The following is an 18,953-nucleotide window of genomic DNA, read 5'->3' as shown; positions in this document are numbered from 1 at the left end:
CTTTTCAAAGCAACTTTTTAAAAAATATCACAATGTTATTTTATATAAAAGTTTCTTCCCTCTTTACTTCAGATAATGTTTTGACTTATGCCTTCCATCCTGGATATTTCTTTCTTTTTCTTAATCATTTTATTGGGGGTTCTTACAACTCTTATCATAATCCATAAATCCATCCATTATGTCAAGCACATTTGTACATTTGTTGCCATAACCATTCTCAAAACATTTTCTTTCCACTGGAGCCCTTGGTTTCAGCTCCAAATTTTTCCCTCTCCCTCATGAACTCTTGATAATTTATAGACAATTATTATTATTCTTTCATGTCTTACAGTGACCAATGTATCCCTTCACCCACTTTTCTGTTGTCCATCCACTGGGAAGGGGTTATAGATAGAGCATTGTGATGGTTCCCCCTATCTCCCTCCACCTTCCCCTGCCCCTCCTGGTATGGCTACTCACAATATTGGGCCTGAAGGTTTATCTGTCCTGCATTCCCTGTGTTTCCAGCCCTTGTCTGTACTCATGTACATGCTTTGGTCTAGCCAAATTTGTAAGGTAGAATGGGGATCATGATAGTTGGGGGGTGGGCAGAAGCATTAGAGAACATTGTATGTTTCATTAGTGCTACATTGCACCCTGACTGGCTCGTCTCCTCCCCAAGACCCTTCTGTAAGAAAATGTCCAGTGGCCTACAAATGGGCTTTGGGTCTCCACACCGCACTCCCCCGCTCATTCACTGTGATAAGATATTTTTGTTCTGATGATGCCTGATACCTGATCCCTTCGACACTTCGTGATTGTACCAACTGGTGTGCTTCTTCCATGTGAGCTTTGTTTTCTGAGCTAGATGGCCACTTGTTTACCTTCAAGTCTTTAAGACCCCAGACGCTATATCTTTTGATAGCCGGGCACCATCAGCTCTCTTCACCACATTTGCTTATACATCTGCTTTGTCTTCAGTGATCATGTTGGGATGATGAGTATCATGGAATGCCAGGTTAATAGAAGAAAGTGTTCTTGCATTGAGGGAGTACTTGATTGGAGGCCCAATATCCATATGCTACATTAATACTAAACCTATAAATACATGCACATAGATCTTACAGGCATCACTCATTATCACTCACGACTGCTTCATTTCTCACCTCTGACCCACAGCTTTGCAGCTGTGTGAGCAGAGGTCACCACCCAGAGTACTTAGTGCCTATTCTAATAGATTGTTTCTACTCTTCTTCTCAGCTAATCACTTTGCAACATTTGACACTAAATCATTCCATTCTAAGTCTTTGGACTTTTGGCATGCATGGCATTGCTCTTTCAATTCTTCTCCAGCTTCCTATTCTTCTTCAGTCTCCTTCACAGTCCCCTCTATTTCTGTCCTTTACTACTCCATGATTAGTGAACTACAGTTACAGAAGTAATATGTATAATATGATATTTATGATTTATTATAGAGAGACATACTTAGAGTGTCAGTCTATTTATTAAGAAAAAGCTGCTGTAATTCTAGTAGCAGTGGAAATATGCTGAGCACACCTCACTATCTTCATTTTTTCTGTTTTAAAATAATTTTACAACTGTCATGTATCACATTGAATATTTCACAAGAAATATGGCAGGAGACAATAAGAAATTTCCCCGATTATACCTGCAAACCCATGAATTTTGCTTGCAAACTGATTTCCAAACTGCTATCTTCAGCGCAGATTTTTCCCCTGAGTTTTTGACCTGGTGCCCAGAAGTCGAAGACTCCCGCTTATCATCTCACAATATCTAAACTGTATGTTTCTCCAGTAAGCAATTTGTTGCAGCCACTTTCATTTTTGACTTGTTTTTTTTTCTTTCTTTTTTTTAACCAAGCTATCATTCCCAAAATGAAAAGGTCCAAAAATTATTTATTTCTATTCTCAGGGCCTATTATATATAGTACCTGTGCATACAAGGTGCTGATACTGGTTAAGTAAATAAACTAAGAGGATTGTTCTGTGTTCAGTATGGTTCGGGAAATTATTAAAATGTCTTTTGTTAAGAAGTAGCTGTTCAGATTCTTATCTTAAAATAAGTCTGGAAGTATGTTTTTAAAAAGTGGAGAGATTCTAAGATAAAAGGTAAGGGTGAAGAGTCACAGAGACTCTAAGGAACAATGTCACAACCTTTCTTTTTTATTTTATTGGGGGCTGTTACAGCTCTTATCACAATCCATACAGATATCCATTTTGTCAAACACACTGTACATATGTTGTCATCATCTTTTTCAAAACATTTTCTTTCTACTTGAGCCCCTGGCATCAGCTCATTTCGCCCCCTCCTTCCCCATGCCCTTGATAATTTATAAATTATTCTTTTTTATTTTCATGTCTTACACCGACCACTGTCTCATTTCACCCAGTTTTCAGCTGTTCATCCACCTGGGAGGGTCATACATCGATCATTGTGATTGGCTCCACTTACTCCCCCCACCCCACCCTCACCCTCCTATAATTGCTGCTCCCTTTATTGGTCCTGAGTAGTCTATCTGTTCTGAATTCCCTGTGCTGCGAGTTCGTATCTGCACCAGTGTACATGCTCTGGTCTCACCAGATTTTTAGGATCGAATTGGGGTCATGGTAGTGGTGGCGTGGGGAGGAAGTATTAAAGAACTACAGGAAGGTTGTGTGTTTTGTCAGTGCTATACTGCACGTGGACAAGATCCTCCTTTCCTTGACAAAACCTTCCTTAAGTGGTACTTCCAAAGCCCAAAAAAAGTCATTGCTATCCCTAATATACTACATCAATATATTCCTCATTTATACAATAATCCCTCATGGCCATCAAGTCAGTTCTGACTCACAGCTTCCCTCTACAACAGCATAGAACTATCCCTGTGGGCTTCTCAGACTATAATCTTTACAAGAATAGTCAGCCTCTATCTTTCTCCTGAGGGGTGGCTGGTAGTTTCCAACTGCTGACCTTGTGGTTAGCAGCCAGTGCATAAGCTACTCCTCCAACAGGGCTAGTACACTAGTACACAAACCACACCAAACTCACCACATTCAAATCAATCCTGACTCATAGCAACCCCCTGTGGCTTACCGGGACTGTAACTGTTTTCTGTTTATAGGAGTAGAAAGATCGGTCTGTCTCCTGCAGAGCTGCTGGTGGTTTCGAACTGCCCACTATGAGGATCAAAGGCCAAATTGTAACCCTACAGATTTACAGAATGTAATTTGCACTTTAAATAACTAGTACAGTAATTCTAAAACAATCTTTTGCTGCCATCTAGTGGATAAAAGTAAGCTATGTCTGATTTGAGTCTACAGTGAAGTTTTTGTTATGTTAAAATAGACATCAATTCACCCTTGAATCTAATAGAATCTTCCTACTGTGTTTATGCAAAATTACTTTCACCTAAGTGAGCGTTTTATATTTACATTATTTATTAAGTCGACTATCATTTTATTGTGTTGACCATAATCAACTCGGTATGACCTTGAGAGGAATGGGAATTCCAGAACTCTTCATCATGCTCATGAGGAACTGGTGCATGGATCAAGAGGTAGTTGTATGAACAGAAAGACAGAACACTGCATGGTGTAAAATCAGGAAAGGTGTGCTTCAGGTTTGCATCCTCTCACCATATTTATTCCATCTGTATGCTGAGCAAATCACCAGAGAAGCTGGACGAGATGAAGAATGTGACATCAGGACTGGAGGAATGCTTATTAGCAACCTGTACTACGCAGATGACAACATTGCTGGCTGAAAGTGAGGCGGACTGGCAGCACTTGCTGATGAAGGATTGTAGCCTTCGGCTCAGTTTACAACTCAGTGTAAAAAAAAAAAAACCCTCACAGCTGTACTGTCATAAGGAATGGAGAAAAGGTTGAAGTTGTCAAGGATTTAGTCTTGCTTGGATCCACAATCAGTGTTTATGGAAGCAGTTGAGAGGTTTGCATTAGGTAAATCTGCTTCAAGGGACTTTTTTTAAATGTCAAAAAGCAAAGAAATTACTTTGAGGACTCGGGTGTGCCTGACCCAAGCCAGGGTGTTTTCAGTTGCCTCAAATGCATGGGAAAGTTGGACATTGAATAAGGAAGACTGAAAAGGATTCCATGCATTTGAATTATGATGCTGATGAAGATTACTAAAAGTCCCACAGACTGCCAGAAGGACAAACCGATCTGTCTCAGATAAAGTAAACCAGAATGCTCTTTAGAAGCACTAACAGTGAGACTTGGTCCCACGTACTTCGGACATGTTATGAGGAGAGACCAGTCCCTGGAAAAGCTCATCATGCTTAATAAAGTAGAGGGCAATTAAAACAGAGGAAGACCCGGGAGGAGATCCGCTAACATAGTGGCTGCCACACTGGACTCGGGCCCAGGCACCATGGTGAGGATGGCACAGGCCGGGCAGTGATCCACTGTGTTGTCCACAGGGCCGGTGTGAGTCCAACCAACTTGATGGTACCTCACAACTGTATGGTTTTGTTCACTGTAACATAAGTATGACTGTTTTATTCTTTTCATTAAATTTTGCTTCAAATTCCATAACATAAATAAAATGTCAATAGTAACTATCAATATAGCTCCCCTCTCAGCTGTTTTATTATATACAAATAAAATCATGTGTTTAATGTATTCAACAAATATTTATGCCATTTTTCTAGACGTAAAGAGTTAAAAATCCCTGGCTTCCTGAAATTTGCATCTTGTTAGATACATAAAAATGAGTTTGTATTCTGCAATGTTTTCAAAATTCTTTATGACTCGTTTCCTCTCTAACAAGTTGTATAAGCTTTTAACTTGGAAAGAGGTTTGGAGAAACCATCACTAATAGATATTTGGAGGTGTAGGGCAATGTGGTCTAGAATATCCCCAAGTTAGGACTATGCATATAAAATTTACTTAGAAAATAGAAGTCCTAGTGAATGTGTTTGCTTTAATATGATTCCAAGAAAGTGTTTTACCAATAAATAGTGATAAACAAATGACAATTTATATTTTTGATTAGCTTATTCAAATATGAATATAACAAATCATTCAGCTCTCACATGCACTATCTACATACAGTCAAATGAAAATTGAGATGGGTTAGAAGAACAGCCACTTTAGACAATGGCACCAATAAAAGGAAAATCAATTTTATAGAAATGCCAGCCAATTATTATATGCATAAACCATACATAATAATCAATAACTGCTTCAAACACTCTGACTATAGAGTTCTTTGCTTTATTAGTGAAATATTTAATCTGTAAAATTCTAAAATATGAGGGACTGGAGCCCAAGGCACCACAATTCTGCTTGCTGGGTTCTCCTAAGTAATAGCCACACGTAGAGAACACGTCCGACAATCCAAGACAAGCCCAAGCCAGAACACTGCACATGGGTGGTCGACGCCTCCAACAGCTAGAAAAATAAGAAAGTTGGACACACTTCCAACGTGTTCTGGAGGGCTCGCTGGCTGCAGTTGAAGAGGTGCCCGCTTTCGAGGTCCGTGCTGTACATGGTCAAGTACTGCACCCTGTTCTTCTTGCAGGCCTTGGCAACATTGATCGCTAGACGATTACAAAGCTGGCGGCACCAGTCAGACCACGAAAGCCAAAGAAGAAAAAAGAGGAGCTCATGCCAGGAGATCAAGTAGAAAGAAAAGGCTTTGAAAAAGATAACATATGTACAGATGTGTTGACACAATGGATATATGTATGGATTGTGATAAGAGCTGTAAGAGCCCCAATAAAATAAAATAAAAAATTTTAAAGATACTCAGGTAAAATTGACTCCCTTTGGAAAGAATTTCCCATGTCCATTTTCTTTCTTTCTTTCATTTTTAAATGTCTTCCTCATAATGTAATTCAGATGTAACAAATGGCCATAGATCCTTGCCTTAGTACCTCAGTACCATGCCAAATGATTATCTTTAACGTCTATGTTCTAGTTAATAACAACTATTCAAATGTCCTTTAATAAATAAAGTATATATATATTCTAAAATTTGATTTTCAGATTTTAAAATTCTAATAATAAAAAGATGTTTGACGCAAAATTTTGCCCTTGTTTTATAAGAGCGCATTTCAGTCTATTTTTGCCTTTAAATTTGGAACTTTTCTAGGAACTCCAAAAGCTGAATGCTTTTAGAAACTCTTTTCCCAGCAATCCAATTTTACTGTTTTTATTAAATATATTGTTTATTTTTAAACATAATAAAATGTATACTGCCATGCTACCACAACTTATGTAAGTCTGCCATATTGTGATGGCGGGGGTGTTGCTGTGACCCGGGAAGCTACGCCACCAATACTTCAAATGTTAGGAGGGTCACCCATGGTGGACCGTTTTCAATAGAGCTTCCAAATGAGGACAGCCTTTTCAAAAAGGCCTGGAAGTCTACTTTTGATAATTAGCCAATAAAGACCCTATGGACCACAACAGAATATTGTCCCAGATAATACTGGAATATAAATCCCTCCAGCCTTCGGTTGGAACTCCAAACCAAAGTCACTGCCATCGATTCCATGTCAACCCATCGGAACCCTGTATGACAGCACAGAACTGACCCTGGCTTTCCAAAGCTGTACATGTTTACTGCAGCAGAACGTGTCATCGTTCTTCCGTGGAACTGCTGGTGAGTTTGCACTGACCTTGGGGTTAGCAGCCCAAATTTTATGCACATTATAGATCCTCTGGAGGACCAGGAAGTCTGGTCTTTTTGTGAAATTGCTTTTTTTGTTGAACATTTTTCTCCCACTCTGTGATTGTGATCCCAGTCACAGGAGGTGGTAGCTAGACACCACATGTAGTTCTGGTCGTGTAGGCTGTGGCTCATGTGTTCTATTCATCCTTTGGACAAATTGCCCACCAGTCTTCCGTTCTTCACCCTCATTTGCTCTGGATGGAAGCGTGCAGCTTTTATGTGGTTGCTTCTTGCTTTCTTTTTATCTAAGATGGCCATTCAGAAGCTATTAAGACCTCAGATGCTATATTTGGGTCCCTTAGAATATTTCATAATGTCTAAGAAGTTTCCCTCTTTCTCCCTCCCATCGCTGGTAACCATCAAATTATGTTTTCATAATTTTTTCCTTACTTTTCAAAATAATGCTTCACATAGTATTCCACATTTTGTGATTAACTTATTCCAAAATTCATCCATATAGTGAGATGTTTTGCAGAATCATCATTATTCTTTATCATTGCATAGGATTTTGTATTATGCACCAGAGTTTATCAGCAACTCCATTAACAGGCACTAACATTAACAGGTTATTTCCACCTTTGTGATATCTATTGATGTCATGGCTCTTGGTTTTTTGGAGTATATGCCTAGGGGTGGAATTGTTGGGTCATATGGTATTTCTACCTATAGAAATTAAGAAAGAACCATACTATTTTCCTTAGTGATTGTACCATTTTACAGTTTTACCAGCAGTTTTTCCAAGCTCCCCCAATTCTCACTTATATTTGTTATTTTATTTATTTATTTTTAACATAATAGTTTTATTGGCATATCTTACACAATTCTGTTGTTCAGTCCCACTGAGGAGAGATATACAATCATCAATGTGCATAGTTCCCCATCACTCCCCACTCTTCCTTTACCCTGAGGGAACCATTACACCTGTTACTATTTCTGCAGGGTTATCTATCTTGACTTTCATGTACCAATCAATCTTGAATATGCAAATGAACATATGCAAATCTAACATAACTGATTAGGTAAAACAAAAACAGCCTTACTAGTAAGTGAAGGAAATATTTAAGAACTAGATAATTAAGTGGTTCATCAGTGCCATACTGCACCCTAGATTTATCATCCTTTGCATGTGGCCCTTCTGAGATGGACTACCCAATTACCTTGCAGGGGGAATTTTGACAGCGATCCTGTCAGGACGGTATCATACAAGCCACATTATTAGAACCTTTCTTGTAATGAGGCAAGATTTTAAGTAAAAGTCCAGAGACCATTTGCTTCCTTATTGCATGTGTGTTTGTTTATGTATGTATGTGTGTATGTATTTACTTATTATTTCCCTCTCCTACCCCACCATTATGTTTGCCCATCATTCACATTTCAGTAATTCCTCTCAGATATAAGAGGGCCAACACTGAAAGACTAATGGCATGTCTGGGAGAGGAGAGGGGCTGGCTTATAGGATGCCCACCTTTCCAACACAATTACAGAAGACTAAAAGGATGTAGGAGTGGTTAGGTAAGCAAGACCCAGGATAGATAACCCTGGAAGAAGTGGAGACTGGAATGACGGTTTATAACACATCCTTTTCTTTCTTTAACGAGTTAATTATCTGCTCTATGTCATTATTCTTATAGGTGGGTGACAATTTGTATGTGTTCTGGTGGTTATCTATGAGTAACCCAGGATAGGCAACCTTGCAGAGGCAGCAACTGGACGGTGGTTCCTGGGGACACAAGGAGAGAAGTTGGGGAGGGGAGCAGGGAGTCAACAATGATAGGTCCAAGAGGACAGTAAGTGTTGTAAAACCGATGGTGAGGTGTGGGGAGTTTTTCATGATGTATCTGAGCAATTGAAATTTTCTTTTATTTTTTACCATTTTATGATTATCAGGGTGTGATGGTATTTCATTTTACAGTACGTTAAAGGTTACTGACAGCAATTTCTTCATGTGTTTGTCAGCTGTTTGAGTATCTTCTTTGATGAAGTATCTGTTCCTGTCCTTTGACCATATATTAGTTGGATTTTTTGTCTTTTTGCTGTTGAGGTATTGGGAGTTGTCTGTTGATTTTAGATTAAAATCTTGTCAGATATGCTATAGCAAAGAGTATTTTCCCCATGTGAAGGTTCTCTTAACGCTATTGGAGAAGTTTTTTGATGAGAACAAGTATTTAATGTTTAGGGAGTCCCACTCACCTAGTTCTGTCTCTTCGTGGTGAGGACACGGTTGTTTTTATTGGACTTGTCAACAGTAGCACCTCTTTTCATGTCCTCAGTCTCTCAGCCATGAGTCCTTTGGCCTCTGCCTTTTCCCATGGGTCTAACTCATCTTATGCTGTTTTCGTATGCTTGTTATATTTGCTATTCATTTATGACATACATTGGAGTTCCTAGTGCTATTCCTATTTTTTCTTCCATGGTCTTTATAGATTTATGTTTTATACCTAAGTCTTCAGTCTATTTGAATTTGGTTCTTTGAATGGAGTAAGGAGTATGGATCCTGTTTCATTTTCTACTGAAAGACATCTAGTATTTCCAGCATTACTTGTTAAAGAGACAGTCTCTTTCACATATAGTAAATGTTGGCCCTGTTTCAATTATCAGATGATCATAGGTAGATGGATTCACTTCTGAACTCTTAACTCTATTCCATTAGACTGTTTTTCTTTTGCATAAGTACCAGGCTGTGTTGACTACTGAGGCTGGATCATAGGTTCTTAGAGCAGGTAGTGTGAGGCCTTCTATCCTGGTTTTCTTCAATAATGTTTAACTGATGTACTTTTCATATATTGTTGGTTGTTAATTTTTTTTTACATCTAGTCAAAGTTGCTCTTGGAATTTGGATTAAAAATATCTCCAAATAATTTTGGATAGTATTGACATTTTTAGAAAGTCTTTCTTTCTAAAGCATACATGGTATGTTTTTCCATTATGTACAATCTCTTTCGGTTTCTTTGAAGCAGTGTTTTGTAATTTTCTTTGTATGTGTCTTTTATGTTTTGGTGAGATTTATTCCTAAGTATTTTATATATTGAGAGACTACTATAAATAATATTGCTTTCTGTAAATAGTATTGCTTTCATGGTGTCTTTTGAAGGGTGTTTTGGTTTTTTGTCAGTGCAGAACTGAGATTTGCATACTGATATTGTATCCTGCTACCTTGCTGAATCCTTTTATTAGTTCCAGTAGCTTTCTTGTAGAGTCTTCAGAAAATTTTGTGTATACAATCATATTTCCTGTGAAAAGTTGTAGTTCTACTTTAGTTTTGCCTTAGCAATTTGAATGCCCTTTACTTCCTTTTCTTGCTTTAATATTCCAGTTAAGTCATCCCATACAATGTTGAAGAAGAGTGGTGATACTGGGCATCCTTCTCTGGTTCTCATTCTCAGTTATCTAATATTGACTATGAATTTTGCATAAATGGCCTTTATTATGCTGAGTGTAATAGTTAGGTTTATTGTGTCATTTAGGCCAATAGGAACATGTGAGTGGAGTTTAATCAAGTTGCAGTCTATTGGAAGGTGACTGAGATAAATAAAGACCACCAGTAATCCATTTTCCTCTTCTTCCCTGGTGATGGGTTAGCTAGCATGCTCCATCACCTGTGGACCAAGCCTTGTAGATTGTGTCACTAGAGCTTGAGGCTCCTTCGAGACCTGCTTCGCCACACTGCTGGTGCATCCATCACTTGAGCTTGAGGTTTCATGCATCACTTGAGTTCAAGATCCCACCAGGCCCTGCCTAACTAAGCTCCCATGTTACTGACTATTGCTGACCCGTCTGAGGCTTGCGGGCAGACTGCAGGTCTTGCCTGAGGGAAGACTTTGCTGGCTGCTACCTTGACCTTGGACCAGCAGCAGTCGGGAGTTGAAGAACTTCTAGTATTAACTGTTGCACAAAAGTGAGTTGAACTGAGTCTTCTGTACTGCTGTGTGGACTAATTAGCTGTTATAATCATTTGTGCTGTATAAACATATATATACATATATACCTATATACATATACATACATAAACATAAGTATCCTATTTTTGTTTCTCTCAAGAAACCTGCCTAATGCACTAAGGAATTTCCCTTCTCTCCCTTATTTTACTGAGTTTTTACGAGGAATGGTTGTTGGACTTTATCAAATAAATGCCTTTTTATATTGATTAAGACAATTATGTATTTATGTGATCGATTCCAATGATTGATTCTCTAATGCACATTTAATATAAATCCTACTGGATTATGAGGTCCATAGAAAGAGTTGACTTCTATTGGCTATTTTTATTCTTTTTTGATATATACATTTATTGTTATTCATTACCTTTTGAGTGTTGTTTTTGCTGCATCTCATATGTTTAGTTTATTCTATTTTCATTTTTATTTGATTCTAGATTTTCATTCTTCTAGTATCCAGTGGCTTTCAAAGTATTATTCCATTTATATATACTTATTTTTTTCCTTTTCTCTTCTTGTTATTGATTTTTATGTTTATAGCACTGTGACCAGAGAATATGCTTTGTATTGCTTCCGTGTTTGGGATTTTATTGATGCTTGCTTTGTGCCCTACAAATGCGACCTATTCTGGAGAATGATGTATGTGCAATGAAAAAGAATGAATCCTCTCCTGCTGTTGAGTGGAGCATTTTCTATATGCCCACGAGGAACAGCTCTTTCATTGTGGCATTTAGACATAATGTATCTTTGCTGAATTTCTAATTGTTTTGTCCTTTATAAAAGCTGGTGTATTAGAATTCAAGGATTGTAAACAATAAAATCCAAGACAGGAGGAGAGAACTATATTTGAGCACAAATTCTGAGCACAGGATTGTAGAAGGCTATATGAACACCCATGAAAGCCCCAATTTCATTTGCAGAATTCCCACATGAATTAATAAAATGTCAATAAACCTGTTTTGTTTTTTAAGTGGTTTATTGAAGTCTCCTGGAAGCAGTGGATCTTTTTGCAGTCTCCACTAATTGCATGTTTTGTCTGGAATAAGCAGGAGCCCTGGTGGTCTATGGGTTACGCATGAGCTGCTAACTGCAAGTCAGCAGTTCATAATCTTTAGTGGCTCTGAGGAAGACAAATAGGGCTTTCTACTTCTGTAGAGTTACAGCCTCACAAACCCTGTCCTATAGGGTCACTATGAATTGGCATCAACTTCACTGCAAGGAGGGGAAGGGGGACTGGTTTTGAAATAAGCCCATGAATGTATTAAATGGAACTTAGTATAATACTTTTGACTTTGCCCCATATATATTATGGCTATGTCTTCTTGGTGAATTTATCATTTAGCTATTGTTTAATGTCCTTATTTTTTAATGTTGCATTTTGCCTTCAAGTCTATTTTATCAGAGATCTTTATTGCCACTCTTGCCTTTCTTTTGCTATTGCTTGCTTTAATACATTGTTTTCCATCCATTAAGTTTTAGTCTACTTATATATTTGTGTATTATGGACAACATACAAGGAGGCTTCAAAAAGTCCTAAAAAATGGAATTAAAAGATAACTGAATTTTTCCACAAACTTTTTGAAACTCCCATATATAGATAGTTCATGTTTACTGTATCCAATCTTTGCTGATACATTTAAAGTATTTGCTTTTAGTGTGATTATCAGCAGGTATTAGCTTACTACTATTTTGGTGTAATTTTTGGTGTTATGTGGGGTTGGATATTTTTGTTCTGCTTAATTTTTCTTACTGAGTTATTTTATTTGTTTATTTTATTTTAGCGTTTGTTCACCTTGTGTTTTCTGGATATCAGAAGAAACTCTGTCACTTGCGTTTGAATATAGAGATGCTAACTGAGCATCTACAGAAGAGGGTATGGCACAAGGGAGATCAGTGATGATATCAGATGGAGCTCAATTAAAAGCAAAAATTACTAGAAAGATGTTTACTTGTGCTTTAATGAATATTCAAAGGCATGCAAACATGTGGATCATAACCGACTATGAGTAACACTGAGAAGAATGGGAATAGGAACACTCTCTCATGCACACGTGGAACCTGTACATGGACTAAGAGATAGTCATTCAAACAGAACAAGAGAAAACTCTCTGGTTTAAAATCAGGAAAAACTGTATCAAGGTTGTGTCTTTTCACCACATGTATTCAGTCTGTATGCTGAGCAAATAGCAGAGAAGCTGGACTATATGAAAAAGAATGTGGCATAAGATGAAGGGGGTTTTATTATAGTATGCAGGTAATGCAATCTTGTTTGCTGAAAGCAAGGAAGACTTGAAGTATTTGCTAGTGAAAATCAGGTTCGCCAGCACCATAATTCTTCCATACGGATTGGAACTCAATGCAAAGAAAACAAAAATCCTCACATCCAGACCAACAGTCAAAATCATGAGAAACAGAAAAGACTGAAGTTGTCAGGGATTTCATCTAGCTTGGATCAATGCCTATGGAAGCAGCGGTCAGGGAAGCAAATGGCACATTGCACTGGGCAACTGCTACACAAGATCTCTGTAAAGTGCTGGGGAGCAAAGTTGCATTATTCTGAAAACTAAATTGCTCCTCACTCGCATCATTGTATTTTCGGTTATCTCACATGCATGTGAAAGTTGACAAATGAGTAGGAAGACTGTAGAACAACTGATGCATTTGGATGATGGTGCTGGTGAAGAATGCACCGCGCTAAGGGGAAGACAAATCCCATCTGGGAACAAGGGTAGCTAGAATGCCCCTTAGAAGTGAGAATAGTGAGATTTCCTCTCATACTTTGGACAAGTCCTCAGCAAAGACCAGTTCCTGGATGTCATCATGTTCCTCAAAGGAGAGAATCAGAGAAAAAGAGGCAGACCCTAAACAAGATGGACTGAGAGTGGCTGCAACAATGGGCTCAAGCGTAACCCCAGCGGGGATGGTGCAGCAGCTGGCAGCAGATCCTGGTTATAGGTAGGATCGATATGAGTCATCACTGATTCCACGGCATCTACAGCATCAAAGTGATTGGAAGAAGAAATGAAGTGAAAGAGCAGAACAGAAAACTTCAGCGGGCATCCTGAGAAGACAAAGGGTTACCAGGTACTGCACCATCCTCACAATTAGGGCTATGTTTGAGTTCATAGTTGCAACTATTTTGCCAATCTTGTTGAAATTCTTCCTCTTTTTCACGGACTCTCAATGCTAACAAGCATAACCCTCTTCTGATCAAATGTCCAAAGCATGAGAGAAGTCCTAAGAAGCCATCATCATACCCAAGAAGCATCAGAGATGTATTCCAGGACAAATTTGCTCATTCTGTCAAGCTTTGGTACATTCAACATTTTTGCCAATACTAAACTTAAAATGTATCAATATTCATCAAGTCTCCCTTATCCATTGTGCTGTTTTTACATAAATATGACATCATTTAAAATGCCATGATTGCATACCTTTAAAAAATATGCTTCAACCATTGACTTATATGTAAATTATATATCAATAAAACTATTAAAATGAAAAAGAACCTTTTTTTAAAAATACAATACTTTAATCCTCAACATGACATCTTTGCTTTTTAGCACTTTAAATACTTCGTTTGTAGAAAATTTTCCCACTGTAATGCAGCATTTGATTTCCAAGTAAAATTAAATGCTTGACAATTTTTCTATTTTCTCCATTTATTATGATGTTATTTATTGTTCCAGTTATGTGTGATTTCGTTTTGTGTTGAAGTGTAATTCAGACTGAAGGGTATAGTCTTTTATTTTCTTCAGTATTGCTTCAAGTCCCATTTGCTTTGGGCAAGTAAGGTTTCTGTCACCTGTATAGTACAGGTTGTGAAGAGCCTTTCTCCAAACTGGATGGTATGTTCTTCATATCACACATTTCTTGAATCGCTTAGCATATAGAATACAGTAACATTTTACCTGATTTTAAACCACCCAGTATCATATTCCACATAACCAAAATGAAATGTTCTGAAATTCCCATTTTTGCAATGTTACCCATAATTTATTATAGTGATGATTTATTTTTTAAGAATTAATATCATACTAGTCCTCGCTTGTGGTGATTAAAGATATCCCAAATATATAACTTTTCCAAGATATTCTATCACTCCATTTTACTCACACTTCTCCCTTTGGTATATTCTCTCACATCCCTGGGTTCTGTGATCCGCTGTGATGTCATACAGAATCAAAAAACTTTAAGGAAATGCCTCCCATGGGTATGGGTACAGTCAAGTCCAAAATCTGATGGTCAAGAATAGGCAAACCACACGCAGGGTCCAGTGACAGAAACCAAACACGTTAGGAGGTCAGAGCATGTTTTCTAACTACTACTAATGCTCAGTCAAGAAACAGAAATTACAAAAGGGAAGGCTTTGATGAAGGTGTGTTTTTTATCTTTCAGCAGACTGTAACACCAAAGAAAACTTAGTCACACCCTGTAGCAGAGCAGAGACTAAAGATACATCTCACCTTAATCCTCTAATAGAGGACACCTCCACGTTGGAATTATCACCATAGACCTGGAGGCTGCAATTCACACAATATCACTGTGTTAGTCTGGAATGACTGGACAAACAACTTCAAGCACACGCATGAGAAAGGGCTTTATAGCACGGAGTAACTCTATATTAAGAAGTCATCCAACCTAGCCAAGTCCATACGTCCCATATTAGCCCAGAAGTCCAATACTAATCCAAAAATCCTTCTTCCGAATCACAGTCACACACCATAATGCAAAATGCAGGAAGATCACAGGCCAGTGGGTGCAAAGTCTTCTAGATCCAATGTCAGTGGAAGCATCTAAGTGCTGGGACAGGTCTCTATGTAGCTCATCCAGCTCACTGAGGGTGGCAGTTCTCACAGAGCTCAGCAAGTCTCTGGTGGCTTGTCAACAGGAAGAGGAAGGCAGAGAGGGAGGAGTTCCCTCATTAGAAGGCCACACCCACAAGGAGGCATCATCACAGTGTGACCTGATTGATAGGCTAGCCTCCACCCCTACACTCATTTATCAAGTTGACATGAAAGTATGTAACTACCAGAGTCACAAAAGAATTACAGCATAAGAAATTATGACTCGAAGGGCCATATTAAATAACTGATTTCATCTCAATTTAGTTCCACACTATACCATTGCATAATGACTAAAAAACCAGGTAAATCTGTCTTGGAAGAGTTACAGCCAGATGCTCCCTAGGAGTGTGGTGAGATTTTGTCTCCAGTACTTTGAATATGCTATTAGTGGAGACCAATCCCTAGAAAACAATATCATGCTTGGTAAAGTAAAGGGGTAGAAGAAAAATAAAGGTGGAGGGGTCAGGGGAGACCCTCAACTAGATGGGTTGGCACAGTGACTGAAATAATGAGCAAGCATAACAGGATGGAGCGGAATCAGCCCGCGCTTCCTTCGATTGTGCTATACGTTGGAACCAGCTCAAGGGCACACCAAACACCTTCCTGTTATTCTCTGCTTTCAGTCAAGGTCCAACTCAGGTGAGCAGTAATATCTCTCATTCCAGCTCATTCCACATCCTCTTCTGAATCCTGCTTGAATATTTGGCAGTTCCCTGTTGATAGTGTTGAAACCATGTTTTAATTATATTCAGTGAAATGCCATTTGCATGTGGTTAGTATTCAACCATTTCAAGAAATAGCATATGAACAAGAACCAATAGTACTTAAGGAATAAGTTGCACTGAAAGCATTGACCAAAAGCAAGTCTCCAGGAACTGACGGAATACCAACTGCACTGTTTCAAAGCCTGCGGAAGCACTAGGGATGCTCACTCATTTGAAAGCCAACTACATGGCTGACTGACTGGAAGAGGTTCATATCTTCACTCTTTCCAAAGAAAGGTGACCCAACGGAATGCACAAATTACAGAACAATATTATTGATCGCACACATAAGTACAATTTTGTGAAGCTTATCCATCAACGGTTGCAGCAATACATTCACAGGGTCCGGGTTGGATTCAGAAGAGGACGTGGAACAAAGGATCTCATGTTAGATGGATCTTGGTGGGAAGCAGAGTCTCAGAAGGATGTTTGTTTCTGTTTCATTGAATGTGCAAAGGCATTCAAATGTGAGGATCATAACTACGGAGAGTCTTGAGAAGAATGGGAATTCCAGAGCCCTTCATTGTGCTCCTGCAGACGCTGTCATGCATCCAGAGGCAGTTGTATGAACAGAATGAGGGAATACTTCATGGCTTAAAATCAGGAAAGGTGTGTGTCAGGGTTGTAGCCTCTCACCATACTTATTCGATCCATATGCTGAGCAAATAATCAGACGTTGGACTAAATAAAGAAAAAAATGCAGCATCAGGATTGTAGCAAGTCTTACTAACAACCCATGATTCACAGATAACACAACTTTGTTTGAAGTACTTGCTGGTGAAGATCAAAGACTGCCGCCTTCAGCACGTATTACAAGTCAATGTAAAGAAAACAAAACATTCTCACGACAGGATCAGTAGGTAACATAATGATCAATGGAGAGAAGGTTGAAGTTGCGGATAATTTTGTCTTGCGTGGATCCACAATCAAAGCCCACTGAAGCAGCAGTCATGAGATTAGATGACAAATTGCATCAGGTAAACCTGCTGCAGAAGACCTCTTTGAAGTGTCGAAAAGCAAGTTTACTCTGAGGACTAAGGTGGACCAGGACCAAGCCTTAGTAGTTTTTCCAATTACTTCATGCGCATGTGAAAGCTGGACACTGAATAAGGAAGACTGAAGAAAAATCTATGAATGTGAATTGTGGTGCTGGCAAAGAATACTGAAATTACTTTGAACTACGGAAAGAACAAACAGCTCTGTCTTGGAAGAAGTACAGCCAGAGTGTTCCTTAGAGGCAATCATGGAGAGAGGTCATGTCACACTTGGAGAGATCAGCCCCTGGAGGAGGACTCCATGCTTGGTAAGTGGAGGAGCAGTGAAGAAGAGGAAGGCCTTTCATGAGATGGATTGGCAGAATGGCTGCGACAAGGGAGCTCAAACTTAAGAACAAGCCGTGTTTCATTCTTGTACATTGTGTTACTATGAATAAGAACCAGTTTGATAGCATCTAACAATATCATTGTTGTTCAATAACTTCCACATTGTATTTATTCTCGTTCATGACTTGTCTAGCACTCTCATTCATCACTGCTTGAGTGATACCACCTTTTGGAAAGCACCTGATAGTAGGCATCTTAAAATTTTACATAAGACTTTAAAGAAGACGACTTCACCTTATGTACTTTGGACTGGTATCAGGAGAGAAGAGAGAGACATCATGCTCGGGAAAGTACAAGACCAGCAAAAAAGGAGGAAAATGCCGAATGAGATGAACTGGCACAGTAGCTGCAACAACGGGCTAAAACATGAATGATCGTGAGGATGTTACTAACAAAGGAGAGTTTTGTTCCGCTGAACCCAGGATCCCTATGAGTTAGAACAGCCTAGCTGGCATCTAACAACAACATGCTAATTATCCCAATGTACCATTTCTCTACAATTTTCTGGAGGGAAAATCTAAAATTACATAGATAAGCATTATATAGTAAGTTTCTCATTCAAGATTATGTACAATAAAATTGGTGTGACTAAAAAGAAAAGGTTAGATCGTGGTGTATTTCCTCCACACAGAATTGCTTGATCACTTGTAATGATGTTAAAATTATTAGAAAAATACTCATGCTGGGTTAAATGGAGAAAATACTGGACATGTATGTACCTAGGTTTTCCCTACATAAAAATTAATTACTGCTAGGCTCCATGAGAAAAAGGAAATACAGAAAAATGGGGCGTTTTATTTAAGAAGTGGAAGCCAAAGTCTCATTAACAGAACAGTCCCTGAGACATTGTCCAACTTTTTAAATTTGCAAGCTATTGATATATAAGGCAGTTCAGTAGTTATATCAGAAAGTCTTGGCTTTTATTTCAAATGCCTCGAATTTGTGAAATATGTTAAGTTAAAGCTAGTGTTTTTTGCATAAACCTGTTAATGAATTACTGCATTTTTTATAATTCACTTAAATTTTACTAGCGTTTGCAGAATTGGAGAATTATTGACACGCTACTAGAGCGTCCTATACAATGTTAGCCATCACCCTGAATATTAGTGCCGTAGTGATCTTCCTTAACACGCTATTGGATTGATGGTTTTATTTGCTATTTTGATTGTTAAGGGCTTTACAGGGTCTCAAAGAGTTGTAAGCAACTTGATGGCAGGTTTGGGCAATATTTTCAAATAATTAGACCATGCTTATTTATCTATGAATTGAATTGCTCCTGACGCCTGCATTTTAGGAAACACACCCACGATTATTATCAGTTGTTAAGTTTCTGAGATCTCTGCCTAGAAT

The sequence above is a fragment of the Tenrec ecaudatus genome, chromosome 4 (genome assembly GCF_050624435.1).
Source record: "Tenrec ecaudatus isolate mTenEca1 chromosome 4, mTenEca1.hap1, whole genome shotgun sequence".
NCBI classification, from domain to species: Eukaryota; Metazoa; Chordata; class Mammalia; order Afrosoricida; family Tenrecidae; genus Tenrec; species Tenrec ecaudatus.
The sequence above is the reverse complement of the archived record's forward strand: the minus strand, read 5'-3'. Positions refer to the sequence as shown.